Genomic DNA, 8,544 nt, shown 5'->3' with positions numbered 1-8,544 from the left:
CAGAAATTCTTGACTCTGTTTACTTTAGAGGATATATACTGGGGCAGAAGCAAGAAAAACTTTTTCATCTCAGCCAGGGCTACACAGAAGCACCCTGTTTCAGGTTGGGGGTGGTAGGAAGAGACAGTAACTTTTTAGTGTCTGTGCCCATGGCTGAGATGAAAAAGTTTTTCTTGCTTCTGCCCCAGTATATATCCTCTAAAGTAAACAGAGTCAAGAATTTCTGGCAATTATGCCAGGTCAGGTGGTAGGTGTGGAGAACAGATAACAGGGAGGCAGTCAGGGCTTATCAGAAAAGGGGGACAGGGGCCTGGGTCTTCCAGTTATACACATCTGAAGTAGAGAAAGGAATATAGATGAGGAGAGGGCACTGTCTTTCTCTAAGGCATTGCCTTCTGCTCCAGCAGTTGGGAGAGCCTCCCACAATGGAGAAACAACTCAGGCTGGGACCTGAGTTGGTCAGGGGTGTGGCAGGCTCTCAAATAATAGCCAAAGGTGGTGAAGGAAGTGCAGGAGGTTTGGGGAAACTGAGTATCTCCATCAAGAGGCAGAAAAATAACCACAGAGGGGAAGAAACAATGGATACAGATCCAGAAGGGGAAATGGGAGACAGGAGTGGGGGTGCAAAGAGTGGGGTGGGGCAGGATGGAGGGGCCTGAGGTTGGGGAGGAGGAGGAGGAATCTGGAAGAGGTATGAGAGATGGGGAAGATGGGCTACAGACAAGGGGGAAGGGAGCCTAGCAAAGGTAGCAGGCCAGTTGGCAGGAGGCTGGTGACACAGGTTTTTAATTTTTTTGTTGTGTGTGTGTCTTTTTAATGAAAATGAGCCCTTGCTATATATGATATATTGTGAAAATTTCATTGTACAAGTAAAATATCCAATAACAAGATAGCATTGATTAATTAAAAATGTCACTGATTACACTTAATTAGTGCTGAAATAATTCTCTACATAACAATTTTTTTTTGTTTTTGTTTTTCGAGACAGGGTTTCTCTGTATAGCCCTGGCTGTCCTGGAACTCACTCTGTAGACCAGGCTGGCCTCAATTCAGAAATCCGCCCATCTCTTGCCTCCCAAGTGCTGGGATTAAAGGCGTGTGCCACCACTGCTTGGCGACATAACAGATTTTATACATTGTAAAATCTGTAAAGATCATATCACACATGAAATTAAACAGAGTGCTGTAAGATCTTGGATGAATGTTGTATATTTGGGGTACAGAACAGTGGAGAGACATTTAAATCACACTGGAATTTTTCTGAATGATTTCACAGAAGACATGGCAATTGTTTTTGAAAGATGGAGAAAGTAAGACTTTACCTGATTGGACAGAATGAAGACAGTGAACATTATGATACAATGTTACCAAGCAATATAAGTGTAGTTTACTGGATTGTAAGGGTGATGATGAGATTAGGATGAATTTAGAGAACCTTCTGGAGAAAAGATAAGCTAGGTTCAGTAGCTTCCTGTGCTAAGAGGAAATAGTTTTCTTTACACTGAAATTTTCACTGTACCATGGAAGGATTTTGTTTTGTTTTAGAGAATAATCCCCAGAGGCAAACCCTTAAGCCAATCAAGGGAGTTTTGAAGAAGAGCCAACCATTGATCAGTAAAAGGGAGCTGATCAGGGTGCCTAGGGGTTCCTGTGACTTTGAGTCAAACTGTCTTCATAATATCTGGGTTCAGGGAACTGGCCATCCCGTTTTATAAGAGGGCCACTCAATAGCACAGTAAGTGGTGCACAGCCTTTGTTGTTGTTGTTGTCGTTGATAGTGGAACCCTGTACTCCTCAAACTCAAACCCTTTGCGAGGAAAGTTTCATGGAAGGAGTGAGAGTTTAGACTTGGTGGTCCCATGTTAGAAAACGTAGGTGACTCGAAAAAGTAAAAGATTAATACGATCAGCAGCTCTAGCAAGAAGAGATGACTGCCTGTGGGAGCTAGTGACAATCTGAGGTTGGAGAGGTGACTGGAAATTTTTCATCCCGAAGAGGATAGGAAACTTTTTTGGTTTTGTTTTTCAGACAGAAAGACAAACAACAAATAATGGCATGTAGAGGGGCCACTCAATGGCAGAATCTGAAAAAAAACCAACCAACCAAACAAACAAACAAAAAACCCAAAAAACCAACAACAAAAAACCCAGACGACACAAAAAGAACAACGGCCTGTAGAGATCGCCCCCTAGTGGTAACATCTAGAAAAACCTAGCACTTAGACGATACCAAACAGAAACACCAGCAGTGAAAATTAAGAAGGCAAATAAACAGCTACAATTACTTAGGCCAAACTTGTCCATCATGCATCTAATCGTTCACACAGTTAATCAGCTATTCAAGAAAAACCAAAACCAGATCACTCAAGAGAGGCATAACCAGAATACAGCACCCTCCCACCCCCACCTCCCCCACTATTGGGGCGTGGGAGGACTGGAAACGTTTCCTGTCCAAAAGGAAATTTCCCTTCCCAAACCAGGAAGAGGGCTCCTAAAAGGACTGGATCTCCGGATCTCCCTTGGGCCTATCCCAGTTTTCAGAAGTCAACGACTCCACTTTGGAGCCTGTCTTTAAGGTTCCCTGTGGGCCTCATCATCCTCAACCGGAACCAGAGAACAGCTAGAACTAAATTGGGAATACAGACACACTTCCTAGGAGCACCAGGGCTGTGTTTTTGTGTTTTAAAAACATGGCTGGGATTACTGACCTCTCCAGACTCTGTGAGAGGAGTGGAGCCTTGGAACATTTGTTAGGGGGCACCTCCCCTGTAACACCCCCTTGCACCCCCACCCCCGGCTGGGAAGGCCAGGAGTGAGGCAGAGTCCCTCTGAGCAGGGGGGAATCTCAGGGGACCTCCAATGGAATAAGGAGAGAACATGACTGGCAAACATTCTGATTAAGCCAATTAAAAGTTTTAATTTCTTTTCTTGTGCATCTGAAAAGTCTCTTGGTGCCCAAGTTCAGGCAGGTATACAGTTTTTAAAGGCAAAACCCACAAAGATATGTCAAAGCCAGACAAGCGTTATGGTAGATCGAGGGTCAGAGTAACCTTGAAACATTCACTCCTGGCAGAGCACCGTAGTCATTTTAGAAATAACTTAGCAATTATTTATGTTAGTACATCTGGACCATGGTCAAGGCCATAAAATCTCCAATGTGTTGCCAAGGACCACTGACTTTAGTATTCAACAAATATTGCCCTCTTTTGCCCTCACAACACAAACCACCTGTAAGAGGATCTCATTATAGGGCTCTGGCTGGCCTTGAACTCAGATACGCCTACCCCTGCCTTTTATGTGCTGGGATTAATGGTGTGTGCTGTTTAGTGTCTGACCCAGACATATCTTCTGAGAAACCCTTGCTGTAACAGTGCCCCTGCTTCCAGTGCCTGCACTGTGTTCTCTCAATGAACTTTTTCTTCAGCACTTCCCTCAAACTGTTTCCTTTACCACAGTCAACCTCCTGGGACGAACCATTCCGTTTTCTCTTTCCTTTCACAGTAGGTACTAGTAAAAACTTGCAGTCTTCTCAGATCGTCCCTATAATGTAACGTGGTGGTTCTTTACTACTGCTTGCTTTCCTCTGGTGCCAAAAAGTCCTCCCCAGAGCCATTCTCATACTCCCATCAGACAAGAGTAAAAGTGTGTCTGGCTAGCATAACCCCATCTTTTTTTGGAGTACTCACAGACTAGAGCATATGAGTGATGTCCTTGAACTTGGGTGGTATCCATGATGGCCTTAAACTAGCTCTCCTGCCTCTACTCCCCAAGTGCTGGGATCACAGGTCTGTACCACTATCTCTAGCTTAGAATATTTTCGTGTTTGCATGTGTGTACAGGTGCAGAGGGCAGGAGGCAACTTCGGGTGTTGCTCCTCAAGTGCCGTGTTTCTTCTCTTTGCTGTATGTGTGTTTGTTTGTGTGTGTAGTTGTCTGTGCATGTATGTAGGAACCAGAAGATAACACTGGACACCTTGGAGCTAGACTTATAGCACTTGTGACCTGCCCAACAGCTAATGGGACCTGAACTTGGGCCCTCTGTAAGAACAGTACACAGTTCTTAACCGTGAGTCATCTTTTCGGTCCCTTTTCCTCTTATTTTTTAAGACAAGGTTTGTCAATGGGGCTGGGGTTTGCCTTAGGGCTGAAGTGGCCAGTAGAGTCCCCTGGTCTCTTCCTCTCCAGCAGTGGGATTGCAAGTGTGTCACCATACCTGATTTTTCACATGGGTGCTGGAGACCAAATTTAGGTTCTCATAGTTGTGTGGCATGCACCTTACCAAGCTATATTCCCAGCCCTGAAATATTAAAAAATAGTTTGTGTGCGTGGTGGTGCATGTCTTGGTATATACATGGGTGTCAGAGGACAGTTCAGTGTTCTCCTTCTACCTTTCTGACAAAGATTCTGGGGATTAAACCCAGCTCACCAGACTTGTGCAGCAAGCACCTATACGCCCCAGACCATTCTGCCATCCTGGAATATTTCTAAAGAGACTCACGAGATGAGCGGGTAGTATTCAGCCCAAGGAATGAAGGCAGAATGCCAAGGTACCAGACACTATTTTTGTTCAAAGATATATTTATTCCCATCAGTCAGTCCCAGCCAGGTTCTTAGAAATGAACCAGGAGACTAAAAACCAACTAATGAACCAAGGAAGTAAAAGTCAAAGGTAGGACATTTTATTTTACATACAAAACGGGTGCAAACTGAGTCCTTCCCTCCCCAAGGGGAAGAGGTATACTTAGAGATCAGGTTTGTGTTGTCATGATGTCCTATGAAATGGGGTACTCTGAGATAACATATCCAACCCACACTCCATTTTCTTCAAAGTTACTTCCTCTGCAAAGGAGTCTTCTCCAGTGGTGTTCAAATCTGTCTGCTGGAGGAAACATTTCAAATACATTTGAAATTGACATTCATTTAAAAGGCTTTTGGTGCATGGAATGGCCTGGGATTTGGTCTGGAGCGCCTGAAGACGGGCACCAAAAGGTTTTGCCGACCCTGAAAGGTGCGTTTGGGGGTAATCAGGATGGCAGTTGCCTGTGCATTGCTGGGATGACTGCAATGCTTTTATCATAGAAAATCCTCTGCTCTTAGACCTTAAAGGTGGTGATGGCACCAGAAAAGAGATGGGGGAGGGGTGGTATTCTGTCCACACAACTGAGGTTTCTTTATAAGATCAAGTTTGGTGACTGAACTAGAGATATATGGAGTGCATATCCACTTTTTTTTCCCCTTGATAATCTGATCTATAAATACTGGAGTGGGTTTCCTGGTTGTTTTGTTTTTCTGAGAAAATATTTCAGCTACTATTGCCTATATTCAAGGGTCTACTTACTATTTTGGATACATTAAGAATCCTACTCTTCTGTACTTAGTTACCTGCAAAAGTAGGAAAAAACACCTTCAGACTGGTTATTGGATCCCAGGCTCCCAAGACTGGCGATGAAAACACTGCTCAAAACTTTAGAAACTCACAGAAGGCCATGGTGGCCTCTTCTTCTTCATAATAAAAAACTAACCACCTTAAAACAAAGTTACCCAATAAACAAAAGAATTCTAACTTGATTCCTACCAACCCATCATGGGGAAGGCTGGAGTTATTGGCCATCAATCTCTACCTGGACTTCCTTGAAGTCTGTGAAATCAAGACACCCAAAGATAAGTGCTCATTGCCCACATGGCCAGTCCAGGTGAACACCTAGTTATTCTGGGTCCCTGAGGGTCTCTGGAATCCACCTGCCCACCTGGGGCAATGGAGGCGATGGTGGCAGTGGCCTGGCAAAGGCAATGCTGGTTATATGACCATGCAAACTCCTGGTCTTAAAAATCAGGCCATGGCATGACCGACACCAGACAAAGTATCAGAACAACTAAACAAAAATGAAAAACTGTCTTCACTTATGAACACGGAAGAGGTGGCTGAAACACATCCATATGGGCTTGGGAGGAGGGGGATCAAAAAAAATTAAGATGAAATTCCTTTGAGGAAATGCTTCCTAGGCTTCTGTGGAAGTTATTCTCGAGAGATGTGGCCATACTTGCTCAACATGGAGGGGAACGAATTATCTTTTACATTATTTACATTATTTTTTTTTTAAATTAAGGCTATGAGCCTTAGCAACCACTTTAACACAGCATATGTCTGGAATTTCCAGTGGTTGCTAAGATTGAACATCAACACTGAGTAAGCATACAACACACTTTCCTTCTGAACTAAACTGGAAGTTATTTTACAGAAGATGGATGCCATCTGGCTAATGGACACGGGTGTTTAGTGAATTCTTGTCATTCACTAAAAAGGAAAAAGGAAATGAAGATGTTCAGAAATCTCGGGGTCTGCCAAGCTCACATGCCTTTAATCCCAGCACTTGGGAGGCAGAGGCAGGCAGATTTCTGAATTCGAGGCCGGCCTGGTCTACAGAGTGAGTTCCAGGACAGCCAGGACTATACAGAGAAACCCTGTCTCAAAAAACAAACAAACAAACAAACAAACAAAACAAAAAAAGAAAGAAAGAAACAAACAAACAAACAAAGAGAGAAAGGAAGAAAAAGAAATCTCGGGGTCCTTGCTGTTTCCTGAAGTTTGTTCCAATTGAAATGGGAATTTTAACTGGAGACTTACCTAGTCACCTGACTTACACACACCTTCACAGACCCTGTTTGTTCCTAGACAGACCTGAAATAGAAGAATGTTACTTAAGGCAGTCATAAGTGCTCACTAGCTGCTGGTGCATTCAGTGCAGCCTTGTGGGCCATCTGGAGTAAGAACTCTGAAAATCCACTTGTATGACTGGACACTTTACACCCAGGAGTAACCCTGGCCTGGCTGGACCTTAGTCTGCTGAGACTGCAATGTCTCAGGGACAGCAAAGCTTGAGGGAACTCCAAATAGCACAGTATCAAATGCCTGCAGTCTCAGGGAACAGATGAGTTCATTTTAAAGGGAAGTAAACACATCCATCTTAAAGAAAACTGTCCTCAGGTGTCAGGCGTCAGGTGAGATGGAGCAAGTGGACTTGAATGAAAGGAGACGGAAGGGGTGCCGGTGCGAGAGCCTGGCTGAGCCTACAGTCAGGCAGGTAAGAGAAACAGGGGTGTGCTGGGGTGGGGGTGGGGGGCTGAAGGATGAGCAGATTGTTTCTGGGAAATTCAGTTATATTTTAATTTTAGGGAAGATAAGAGAATTACTCAGGTTTGGGATCACCTTGGAGCATCAATGGCCTTAAAGGATCGCCACCACCCTGCATGGTAAAGGGATCTTTGCTACAAACCCAAACATCTGGTAAGGGATTTGTGGGTGCTGGAGGGTCCCAAGAGTGCATTATGGAGGACCTTCCCCGACATCCACAGACCACTCAGGTTCAACCCCTCAAGAGCTAGTCTATAAAAATATTTTAAGACAAAAAAGAACTCTTAAGCCCAGCTGCAGGGCACCCCATCCTGCAGCCAAGCTGGCCACTGCCTTTGCTTTACCTTGGAAGCAGCGCGGGGCAGGCACTTAGTGGGGCTGAGAGTGGCAGGATGCCCTAGGCCTTGCCACCATTTCCTGGGATGAGGATTTTTAAGTTTCTGTAGGGGAGTCAGAGTCACCCACGTGCCAAAAGAGGGACTATAAAAACTTTAGTGACTGGGGGTGATTCGGTCCTTCTTAGAAGGAGCAACAAAATACTCAAGGGAGCAAATATGGAGACAAAGTGAGGGACAGAAACTGAAGGAGGGGCCGTCTGAAGACCATTCCACCTGGGTATCCATCCCATGTGCAGTCACCAAAGGTAGATGCTGATGTGGAAGTCAGGAAGTGCATGCTGATAAGAGCCTGATATAGATGTCTCCTCAGAGGTCTGCAAGAGTCTGACATATTCAGAGGCAGATGCTCACAACTAGCCATTGAACTGATCATGGGGTTCCCAATGGAGGAGTTAGAGTGAAAGCCATTGGAGCTGAAAGGGTTTGTGGCCCCATGAGGAGAGCAACAATACCAAACAACCACAGCTCCCAGGGTCTAAACAACCAGCCTGGGAGCACTTAGGGAGGGACCCATGGCTTTGAAGACCTTCGCAGAGGGGAGACCCTCTCTCAAGTCTCAGAAAGTCGCGACCACCCAGTAATCTGCTCGAGACACCATGTACCGGAGCAATTGCGAGGTTGTTTATTAGGGCGTGACAACTAGCTGCCGGTCAATTCGCATGCCCACGCAGGAGCTGAATTGACCCCGACTGCCAGTTTGAGAGGTGTTTTTAAGGGAAAAAACCACAAACCAAAGAATGAGGAGGGGGTGAGGGGGTTGCTAGGGTGGTATAACATAAAAATAGTGGAACATTCCAAAGGAACCCAACCTACGTGAGTCAGGATCAGGTGAAAACTCTCTGTACGCTTATCTTTCCCAAGAATGTGGCCCTGCCCCGTCTTGGTTCCCAGCTTGGTTCTCAACTTGGTTCTCAGCTTGGTTCCACCTAGTTTACTTACATTCTTTCCTAACTCTTTGCAGATAGGCCAGTTCCAGTAATGGTGACTGGTCTTTCTACATTCCTAACTTGCTTCAT

Source organism: Grammomys surdaster, unplaced genomic scaffold (assembly GCF_004785775.1).
Source record: "Grammomys surdaster isolate TR1022 unplaced genomic scaffold, NIH_TR_1.0 437, whole genome shotgun sequence".
Taxonomy (NCBI): domain Eukaryota; kingdom Metazoa; phylum Chordata; class Mammalia; order Rodentia; family Muridae; genus Grammomys; species Grammomys surdaster.
The sequence above is the reverse complement of the archived record's forward strand: the minus strand, read 5'-3'. Positions refer to the sequence as shown.